The sequence below is a fragment of the Lonchura striata genome, chromosome 24 (genome assembly GCF_050655825.1).
Source record: "Lonchura striata isolate lonStrDom1 chromosome 24, ASM5065582v1, whole genome shotgun sequence".
Lineage (NCBI taxonomy): Eukaryota > Metazoa > Chordata > Aves > Passeriformes > Estrildidae > Lonchura > Lonchura striata.
Window position 1 is genome coordinate 10,050,919 of NC_140726.1, and position 11,893 is coordinate 10,062,811.

Below are 11,893 nucleotides of genomic sequence, written 5' to 3' on the forward strand. Positions count from 1 at the left end.
AGGATGTACCCAGGAGCCCCTGGCCCTGTGCTGGGGCCTGACTGCAAAGAATCCTTATATCGAAGTATGGACCCCACACAGAAATTGTCCCCACCTCAAATTTGTACTACCCTGATAGACCCAAGGGAGCCCTACAAACTGACATCAGGAACCTGGACTGCTGAGTTTTCTTTCCCAGGGAAAATGGAAAAAGGATGTGCCCAGGGGCCCCTGGCCCTGACTGCAAAAAATCCTTATATCGAAGGATGGAACCCACACCAAAGTTGTCCCCACCTCAAACTTGTGCTGCCCTGATAGACCCAAGGCAGCCCTACAAACTGACATCAGGAACCTGGACTGCTGAGTTTTCTTTCCCAGGGAAAATGGAAAAAGGATATGCCCAGGGGCCCCTGGCCCTGGGCAGGGGCTTCACTGCAAAGAATCCTTATATCGAAGGATGGAGCCCACACCGAAGTTGTCCCCACCTCAAACTTGTGCTGCCCTGATAGACCCAAGGGAGCCCTACAAACTGACATCAGCAACCTGGACTGCTGAGTTTTCTTCCCAAGGGAAATTGGAAAAAGGGTGTGCCCAGGGGCCCCTAGCCCTGACTGCAAAAAATCCTTATATCGAAGGATGGAGCCCACACCGAAGTTGTCCCCACCTCAAACTTGTGCTGCCCTGATAGACCCAAGGGAGCCCTACAAACTGACATCAGGAACCTGGACTGCTGAGTTTTCTTTCCCAGGGAAAAGGGAAAAAGGATGTACCCAGGAGCCCCTGGCCCTGTGCTGGGGCCTGACTGCAAAGAATCCTTATATCGAAGTATGGACCCCACACCGAAATTGTCCCCACCTCAAACTTGTGCTGCCCTGATAGACCCAAGGGAGCCCTACAAACTGACATCAGGAACCTGGACTGCTGAGTTTTCTTTCCCAGGGAAAATGGAAAAAGGCTGTGCCCAGGGGCCCCTGGCCCTGACTGCAAAGAATCCATATATCGAAGGATGGACCCCACACCAAAGTTGTCCCCACCTCAAACTTGTGCTGCCCTGATAGACCCAAGGGAGCCCTACAAACTGACATCAGGGACCTGGACTGCTGAGTTTTCTTTCCCAGGGAAAATGGAAAAAGGATGTGCCCAGGGGCCCCTGGCCCTGGGCTGGGGCCTCACTGCAAAGAATCCTTATATCGAAGGATGGAGCCCACACCGAAGTTGTCCCCACCTCAAACTTGTGCTGCCCTGATAGACCCAAGGGAGCCCTACAAACTGACAACAGGAACCTGGACTGCTGAGTTTTCTTTCCCAGGGAAAATGGAAAAAGGATGTACCCAGGAGCCCCTGGCGCTGTCTGCAAAGAATCCTTATATCGAAGTATGGACCCCACACCGAAATTGTCCCCACCTCAAACTTGTGCTGCCCTGATAGACCCAAGGGAGCCCTACAAACTGACATCAGGAACCTGGACTGCTGAGTTTTCTTTCCCAGGGAAAATGGAAAAAGGATGTGCCCAGGGGCCCCTAGCCCTGGGCACCTGGCCCTGACTGCAAAAAATCCTTATATCGAAGGATGGACCCCACACCAAAGTTGTCCCCACCTCAAACTTGTGCTGCCCTGATAGACCCAAGGGAGCCCTACAAACTGACATTAGGAACCTGGACTGCTGAGTTTTCTTTCCCAGGGAAAATGGAAAAAGGATGTGCCCAGGGGCCCCTAGCCCTGACTGCAAAAAATCCATATATCGAAGGATGGAGCCCACACCGAAGTTGTCCCCACCTCAAACTTGTGCTGCCCTGATAGACCCAAGGGAGCCCTACAAACTGACATCAGCAACCTGGACTGCTGAGTTTTCTTTCCCAGGGAAAATGGAAAAAGGATGTGCCCAGGGGCCCCTGACCCTGACTGCAAAAAAACCTTATAAAGAAGGATGGACCCCACACCGAAGTTGTCCCCACCACAAACTTGTGCTGCCCTGATAGACACAAGGGAGCCCTACAAACTGACATCAGGAACCTGGACTGCTGAGTTTTCTTCCCCAGGGAAAATGGAAAAAGGATGTGCCCAGGGGCCCCTGGCCCTGACTGCAAAGAATACTTATATCGAAGGATGGACCCCACACCAAAGTTGTCCCCACCTCAAACTTGTGCTGCCCTGATAGACCCAAGGGAGCCCTACAAACTGACATCAGGGACCTGGACTGCTGAGTTTTCTTTCCCAGGGAAAAGGGAAAAAGGATGTACCCAGGAGCCCCTGGCCCTGTGCTGGGGCCTGACTGCAAAGAATCCTTATATCGAAGGATGGACCCCACACCGAAGTTGTCCCCACCTCAAACTTGTGCTGCCCTGATAGACCCAAGGGAGCCCTACAAACTGACATCAGGAACCTGGACTGCTGAGTTTTCTTTCCCAGGGAAAATGGAAAAAGGATGTGCCCAGGGGCCCCTGGCCCTGACTGCAAAGAATCCTTATATCGAAGGATGGACCCCACACCAAAGTTGTCCCCACGTCAAACTTGTGCTGCCCTGATAGACCCAAGGGAGCCCTACAAACTGACATCAGGAACCTGGACTGCTGAGTTTTCTTTCCCAGGGAAAATGGAAAAAGGATGTGCCCAGGGGCCCCTAGCCCTGACTGCAAAAAATCCTTATATCGAAGGATGGACCCCACACCGAAGTTGTCCCCACCTCAAACTTGTGCTGCCCTGATAGACCCAAGGGAGCCCTACAAACTGACATCAGGAACCTGGACTGCTGAGTTTTCTTTCCCAGGGAAAATGGAAAAAGGATATGCCCAGGGGCCCCTGGCCCTGACTGCAAAATAACCTTATAAAGAAGGATGGAGCCCACACCGAAGTTGTCCCCACCACAAACTTGTGCTGCCCTGATAGACCCAAGGGAGCCCTACAAACTGACATCAGGAACCTGGACTGCTGAGTTTTCTTTCCCAGGGAAAATGGAAAAAGGATGTACCCAGGAGCCCCTGGCCCTGTCTGCAAAGAATCCTTATATCGAAGGATGGACCCCACACCGAAGTTGTCCCCACGTCAAACTTGTGCTGCCCTGATAGACCCAAGGGAGCCCTACAAACTGACATCAGGAACCTGGACTGCTGAGTTTTCTTTCCCAGGGAAAATGGAAAAAGGTTGTGCCCAGGGGCCCCTGGCCCTGACTGCAAAAAATCCTTATATCGAAGGATGGAACCCACACCAAAGTTGTCCCCACCTCAAACTTGTGCTGCCCTGATAGACCCAAGGGAGCTCTACAAACTGACATCAGGAACCTGGACTGCTGAGTTTTCTTTCCCAGGGAAAATGGAAAAAGGATGTGCCCAGGGGCCCCTGGCCCTGGGCCCCTGGCCCTGACTGCAAAAAATCCTTATATCGAAGGATGGACCCCACACCGAAGTTGTCCCCACCTCAAACTTGTGCTGCCCTGATAGACCCAAGGGAGCCCTACAAACTGACATCAGGAACCTGGACTGCTGAGTTTTCTTTCCCAGGGAAAAGGGAAAAAGGATGTACCCAGGAGCCCCTGGCCCTGTGCTGGGGCCTGACTGCAAAGAATCCTTATATCGAAGTATGGACCCCACACCGAAATTGTCCCCACCTCAAACTTGTGCTGCCCTGATAGACCCAAGGGAGTCCTACAAACTGACATCAGGAACCTGGACTGCTGAGTTTTCTTTCCCAGGGAAAATGGAAAAAGGATGTGCCCTGGGGCCCCTGGCCCAGACTGCAAAAAATCCTTATATCGAAGGATGGGCCCCACACTGAAGTTGTCCCCACCTCAAACTTGTGCTGCCCTGATAGACCCAAGGGAGCCCTACAAACTGACATCAGGAACCTGGACTGCTGAGTTTTCTTTCCCAGGGAAAATGGCCAAAGGATGTGCCCAGGGGCCCCTGGCCCTGACTGCAAAAAATCCTTATATCGAAGGATGGAACCCACACCAAAGTTGTCCCCAACTCAAACTTGTGCTGTCCTGATAGACCCAAGGGAGCCCTACAAACTGACATCAGGAACCTGGACTGCTGAGTTTTCTTTCCCAGGGAAAACTGCCAAAGGATGAGCCCAGGTTAACCTGGCCCTGACTGCAAAAAATCCTTATATCGAAGGATGGAGCCCACACCGAAGTTGTCCCCACCTCAAACTTGTGCTGCCCTGATAGACCCAAGGGAGCCCTACAAACTGACATCAGGAACCTGGACTGCTGAGTTTTCTTTCCCAGGGAAAAGGGAAAAAGGATGTACCCAGGAGCCCCTGGCCCTGTGCTGGGGCCTGACTGCAAAGAATCCTTATATCGAAGTATGGACCCCACACCGAAATTGTCCCCACCTCAAACTTGTGCTGCCCTGATAGACCCAAGGGAGCCCTACAAACTGACAACAGGAACCTGGACTGCTGAGTTTTCTTTCCCAGGGAAAATGGAAAAAGGATGTGCCCTGGGGCCCCTGGCCCTGGGCCCCTGGCCCTGACTGCAAAAAATCCTTATATCGAAGGATGGACCCCACACCGAAGTTGTCCCCACCTCAAACTTGTGCTGCCCTGATAGACCCAAGGGAGCCCTACAAACTGACATCAGGAACCTGGACTGCTGAGTTTTCTTTCCCAGGGAAAATGGAAAAAAGTTGTGCCCAGGGGCCCCTGGCCCTGACTGCAAAAAATCCTTATATCGAAGGATGGAACCCACACCAAAGTTGTCCCCACCTCAAACTTGTGCTGCCCTGATAGACCCAAGGGAGCCCTACAAACTGACATCAGGAACCTGGACTGCTGAGTTTTCTTTCCCAGGGAAAATGGAAAAAGGATATGTCCAGGGGCCCCTGGCCCTGACTGCAAAGAATCCTTATATCGAAGGATGGAGCCCACACCGAAGTTGTCCCCACCTCAAACTTGTGCGGCCCTGATACACCCAAGGGAGCCCTACAAACTGACATCAGGAACCTGGACTGCTGAGTTTTCTTTCCCAGGGAAAATGGAAAAAGGATGTGCCCAGGGGCCCCTGACCCTGACTGCAAAAAAACCTTATAAAGAAGGATGGACCCCACACCGAAGTTGTCCCCACCACAAATTTGTGCTGCCCTGATAGACCCAAGGGAGCCCTACAAACTGACATCAGGAACCTGGACTGCTGAGTCTCCTTTCCCAGGGAAATTGGAAAAAGGATGTGCCCAGGGGCCCCTAGCCCTGACTGCAAAAAATCCTTATATCGAAGGATGGACCCCACACCGAAGTTGTCCCCACGTCAAACTTGTGCTGCCCTGATAGACCCAAGGGAGCCCTACAAACTGACATCAGGAACCTGGACTGCTGAGTTTTCTTTCCCACGGAAAATGGAAAAAGGATGTGCCCAGGGGCCCCTGACCCTGACTGCAAAAAATCCTTATATCGAAGGATGGACCCCACACCGAAGTTGTCCCCAACTCAAACTTGTGCTGCCCTGATAGACCCAAGGGAGCCCTACAAACTGACATCAGGAACCTGGACTGCTGAGTCTTCTTTCCCAGGGAAAATGGAAAAAGGTTGTGCCCAGGGGCCCCTGGCCCTGACTGCAAAGAATCCTTATATCGAAGGATGGACCCCACACCGAAGTTGTCCCCACCTCAAACTTGTGCTGCCCTGATAGACCCAAGGGAGCCCTACAAACTGACATCAGGGACCTGGACTGCTGAGTTTTCTTTCCCAGGGAAAATGGAAAAAGGATGTGCCCAGGGGCCCCTGGCCCTGACTGCAAAAAATCATTATATCGAAGGATGGACCCCACACCGAAGTTGTCCCCACGTCAAACTTGTGCTGCCCTGATAGACCCAAGGGAGCCCTACAAACTGACATCAGGAACCTGGACTGCTGAGTTTTCTTTCCCAGGGAAAATGGAAAAAGGATGTGCCCAGGGGCCCCTGGCCCTGGGCTGAGACCTCACTGCAAAAAATCCTTATATCGAAGGATGGAGCCCACACCGAAGTTGTCCCCACCTCAAACTTGTGCTGCCCTGATAGACCCAAGGGAGCCCTACAAACTGACATCAGGAACCTGGACTGCTGAGTTTTCTTTCCCAGGGAAAACTGCCAAAGGATGAGCCCAGGTTAACCTGGCCCTGACTGCAAAAAATCCTTATATCGAAGGATGGAGCCCACACCGAAGTTGTCCCCACCTCAAACTTGTGCTGCCCTGATAGACCCAAGGGAGCCCTACAAACTGACATCAGGAACCTGGACTGCTGAGTTTTCTTTCCCAGGGAAAAGGGAAAAAGGATGTACCCAGGAGCCCCTGGCCCTGTGCTGGGGCCTGACTGCAAAGAATCCTTATATCGAAGTATGGACCCCACACCGAAATTGTCCCCACCTCAAACTTGTGCTGCCCTGATAGACCCAAGGGAGCCCTACAAACTGACATCAGGAACCTGGACTGCTGAGTTTTCTTTCCCAGGGAAAATGGAAAAAGGATGTGCCCTGGGGCCCCTGGCCCTGGGCCCCTGGCCCTGACTGCAAAAAATCCTTATATCGAAGGATGGACCCCACACCGAAGTTGTCCCCACGTCAAACTTGTGCTGCCCTGATAGACCCAAGGGAGCCCTACAAACTGACATCAGGAACCTGGACTGCTGAGTTTTCTTTCCCAGGGAAAATAGAAAAAGGATGTGCCCAGGGGCCCCTGGCCCTGACTGCAAAAAATCCTTATATCGAAGGATGGAACCCACACCAAAGTTGTCCCCACCTCAAACTTGTGCTGCCCTGATAGACCCAAGGGAGCCCTACAAACTGACATCAGGAACCTGGACTGCTGAGTTTTCTTTCCCAGGGAAAATGGAAAAAGGATATGCCCAGGGGCCCCTGGCCCTGACTGCAAAGAATCCTTATATCGAAGGATGGAGCCCACACCGAAGTTGTCCCCACCTCAAACTTGTGCTACCCTGATAGACCCAAGGGAGCCCTACAAACTGACATCAGGAACCTGGACTGCTGAGTTTTCTTTCCCAGGGAAAATGGAAAAAGGATGTGCCCAGGGGCCCCTGGCCCTGGGCCCCTGGCCCTGACTGCAAAAAATCCTTATATCGAAGGATGGAGCCCACACCGAAGTTGTCCCCACCTCAAACTTGTGCTGCCCTGATAGACCCAAGGGAGACCTACAAACTGACATCAGGAACCTGGACTGCTGAGTTTTCTTTCCCAGGGAAAATGGAAAAAGGATGTGCCCAGGGGCCCCTGGCCCTGGGCTGAGTCCTCACTGCAAAAAATCCTTATATCGAAGGATGGACCCCACACCAAAGTTGTCCCCACCTCAAACTTGTGCTGCCCTGATAGACCCAAGGGAGCTCTACAAACTGACATCAGGAACCTGGACTGCTGAGTTTTCTTTCCCAGGGAAAATGGAAAAAAGTTGTGCCCAGGGGCCCCTGGCCCTGACTGCAAAAAATCCTTATATCGAAGGATGGAACCCACACCGAAGTTGTCCCCACCTCAAACTTGTGCTGCCCTGATAGACCCAAGGGAGCCCTACAAACTGACATCAGGAACCTGGACTGCTGAGTTTTCTTTCCCAGGGAAAATGGAAAAAGGATGTGCCCAGGGGCCCCTGGCCCTGGGCCCCTGGCCCTGACTGCAAAAAATCCTTATATCAAAGGATGGACCCCACACCAAAGTTGTCCCCACCTCAAACTTGTGCTGCCCTGATAGACCCAAGGGAGCTCTACAAACTGACATCAGGAACCTGGACTGCTGAGTTTTCTTTCCCAGGGAAAATGGAAAAAAGTTGTGCCCAGGGGCCCCTGGCCCTGACTGCAAAAAATCCTTATATCGAAGGATGGACCCCACACCGAAGTTGTCCCCACCTCAAACTTGTGCTGCCCTGATAGACCCAAGGGAGCCCTACAAACTGACATCAGGAACCTGGACTGCTGAGTTTTCTTTCCCAGGGAAAATGGAAAAAGGATGTGCCCAGGGGCCCCTGGCCCTGGGCCCCTGGCCCTGACTGCAAAAAATCCTTATATCGAAGGATGGACCCCACACCGAAGTTGTCCCCACCTCAAACTTGTGCTGCCCTGATAGACCCAAGGGAGCCCTACAAACTGACATCAGGAACCTGGACTGCTGAGTTTTCTTTCCCAGGGAAAATGGAAAAAGGATGTGCCCAGGGGCCCCTGGCCCTGACTGCAAAGAATCCTTATATCGAAGGATGGAGCCCACACCGAAGTTGTCCCCACCTCAAACTTGTGCTGCCCTGATAGACCCAAGGGAGCCCTACAAACTGACATCAGGAACCTGGACTGCTGAGTTTTCTTTCCCAGGGAAAATGGAAAAAGGATGTGCCCAGGCGCGCCTGGCCGTGGGCTGGGGCCTCACTGCAAAGAATCCTTATATCGAAGGATGGAGCCCACACCGAAGTTGTCCCCACCTCAAACTTGTGCTGCCCTGATAGACCCAAGGGAGCCCTACAAACTGACAACAGGAACCTGGACTGCTGAGTTTTCTTTCCCAGGGAAAAGGGAAAAAGGATGTGCCCAGGGGCCCCTGGCCCTGGGCCCCTAGCCCTGACTGCAAAGAATCCTTATATCGAAGGATGGAGCCCACACCGAAGTTGTCCCCACCTCAAACTTGTGCTGCCCTGATAGACCCAAGGGAGCCCTACAAACTGACATCAGGAACCTGGACTGCTGAGTTTTCTTTCCCAGGGAAAATGGAAAAAGGATGTGCCCAGGGGCCCCTGGCCCTGGGCTGGGGCCTCACTGCAAAGAATCCTTATATCGAAGGATGGACCCCACACCGAAGTTGTCCCCACCTCAAACTTGTGCTGCCCTGATAGACCCAAGGGAGCCCTACAAACTGACATCAGGAACCTGGACTGCTGAGTTTTCTTTCCCAGGGAAAATGGAAAAAGGATGTGCCCAGGGGCCCCTGGCCCTGACTGCAAAAAATCCTTATATCGAAAGATGGAGCCCACACCGAAGTTGTCCCCACGTCAAACTTGTGCTGCCCTGATAGACCCAAGGGAGCCCTACAAACTGACATCAGGAACCTGGACTGCTGAGTTTTCTTTCCCAGGGAAAATGGAAAAAGGATGTGCCCAGGGGCCCCTGGCCCTGGGATGGGGCCTCACTGCAAAGAATCCTTATATTGAAGGATGGACCACACAGCGAAGTTGTCCCCACCTCAAACTTGTGCTGCCCTGATAGACCCAAGGGAGCCCTACAAACTGACAACAGGAACCTGGACTGCTGAGTTTTCTTTCCCAGGGAAAATGGAAAAAGGATGTACCCAGGAGCCCCTGGCCCTGTGCTGGGGCCTGACTGCAAAGTATCCTTATATTGAAGTATGGACCGCACACCGAAATTGTCCCCACCTCAAACTTGTGCTGCCCTGATAGACCCAAGGGAGCCCTACAAACTGACATCAGGAACCTGGACTGCTGAGTTTTCTTTCCCAGGGAAAATGGAAAAAGGATGTGCCCAGGGGCCCCTGGCCCTGGGCCCCTGGCCCTGACTGCAAAAAATCCTTATATCGAAGGATGGACCCCACACCGAAGTTGTCCCCACCTCAAACTTGTGCTGCCCTGATAGACCCAAGGGAGCCCTACAAACTGACATCAGGAACCTGGACTGCTGAGTTTTCTTTCCCAGGGAAAATGGAAAAAGGTTGTGCCCAGGGGCCCCTGGCCCTGACTGCAAAGAATCCTTATATCGAAGGATGGACCCCACACCAAAGTTGTCCCCACCTCAAACTTGTGCTGCCCTGATAGACCCAAGGGAGCCCTACAAACTGACATCAGGAACCTGGACTGCTGAGTTTTCTTTCCCAGGGAAAATGGAAAAAGGATGTGCCCAGGGGCCCCTGGCCGTGGGCTGGGGCCTCACTGCAAAGAATCCTTATATCGAAGGATGGAGCCCACACCGAAGTTGTCCCCACCTCAAACTTGTGCTGCCCTGATAGACCCAAGGGAGCCCTACAAACTGACAACTGGAACCTGGACTGCTGAGTTTTCTTTCCCAGGGAAAAGGGAAAAAGGATGTACCCAGGAGCCCCTGGCGCTGTGCTGGGGCCTGACTGCAAAGAATCCTTATATCGAAGTATGGACCCCACACCGAAATTGTCCCCACCTCAAACTTGTGCTGTCCTGATAGACCCAAGGGAGCCCTACAAACTGACATCAGGAACCTGGACTGCTGAGTTTTCTTTCCCAGGGAAAATGGAAAAAGGATGTGCCCAGGGGCCCCTGGCCCTGACTGCAAAGAATCCTTATATCGAAGGATGGACCCCACACCAAAGTTGTCCCCACCTCAAACTTGTGCTGCCCTGATAGACCCAAGGGAGCCCTACAAACTGACATCAGGAACCTGGATTGCTGAGATTTCTTTCCCAGGGAAAATGGAAAAAGGATATGCCCAGGGGCCCCTGGCCCTGACTGCAAAGAATCCTTATATCGAAGGATGGACCCCACACCAAAGTTGTCCCCACCTCAAACTTGTGCGGCCCTGATACACCCAAGGGAGCCCTACAAACTGACATCAGGAACCTGGACTGCTGAGTTTTCTTTCCCAGGGAAAATGGAAAAAGGATGTGCCCAGGGGCCCCTGGCCCTGGGCTGGGGCCTCACTGCAAAGAATCCTTATATCGAAGGATGGACCCCACACCGAAGTTGTCCCCACCTCAAACTCGTGCTGCCCTGATAGACCCAAGGGAGCCCTACAAACTGATATCAGGAACCTGGACTGCTGAGTTTTCTTTCCCAGGGAAAATGGAAAAAGGATGTGCCCAGGGGCCCCTGGCCCTGACTGCAAAAAATCCTTATATCGAAGGATGGAGCCCACACCGAAGTTGTCCCCACCTCAAACTTGTGCTGCCCTGATAGACCCAAGGGAGCCCTACAAACTGACATCAGGAACCTGGACTGCTGAGTTTTCTTTCCCAGGGAAAATGGAAAAAGGATGTGCCCAGGGGCCCCTGGCCCTGGGCCCCTGGCCCTGACTGCAAAAAATCCTTATATCAAAGGATGGACCCCACACCAAAGTTGTCCCCACCTCAAACTTGTGCTGCCCTGATAGACCCAAGGGAGCCCTACAAACTGACATCAGGAACCTGGACTGCTGAGTTTTCTTTCCCAGGGAAAATGGAAAAAGGATGTGCCCAGGGGCCCCTGGCCCTGGGCCCCTAGCCCTGACTGCAAAGAATCCTTATATCGAAGGATGGAGCCCACACCGAAGTTGTCCCCACCTCAAACTTGTGCTGCCCTGATAGACCCAAGGGAGCCCTACAAACTGACATCAGGAACCTGGACTGCTGAGTTTTCTTTCCCAGGGAAAATGGAAAAAGGATGTGCCCAGGGGCCCCTGGCCCTGGGCTGGGGCCTCACGGCAAAGAATCCTTATATCGAAGGATGGACCCCACACCGAAGTTGTCCCCACCTCAAACTCGTGCTGCCCTGATAGACCCAAGGGAGCCCTACAAACTGACATCAGGAACCTGGACTGCTGAGTTTTCTTTCCCAGGGAAAATGGAAAAAGGATGTGCCCAGAGGCCCCTGGCCCTGACTGCAAAAAATCGTTATATCGAAGGATGCACCCCACACCGAAGTTGTCCCCACCTCAAACTTGTGCTGCCCTGATAGACCCAAGGGAGCCCTACAAACTGACATCAGGAACCTGGACTGCTGAGTTTTCTTTCCCAGGGAAAATGGAAAAAGGATGTGCCCAGGGGCCCCTGGCCCTGGGCTGGGGCCTCACTGCAAAGAATCCTTATATCGAAGGATGGACCCCACACCGAAGTTGTCCCCAACTCAAACTTGTGCTGCCCTGATAGACCCAAGGGAGCCCTACAAACTGACAACAGGAACCTGGACTGCTGAGTTTTCTTTCCCAGGGAAAATGGAAAAAGGATGTGCCCAGGGGCCCCTGGCCCTGTGCTGGGGCCTGACTGCAAAGAATCCT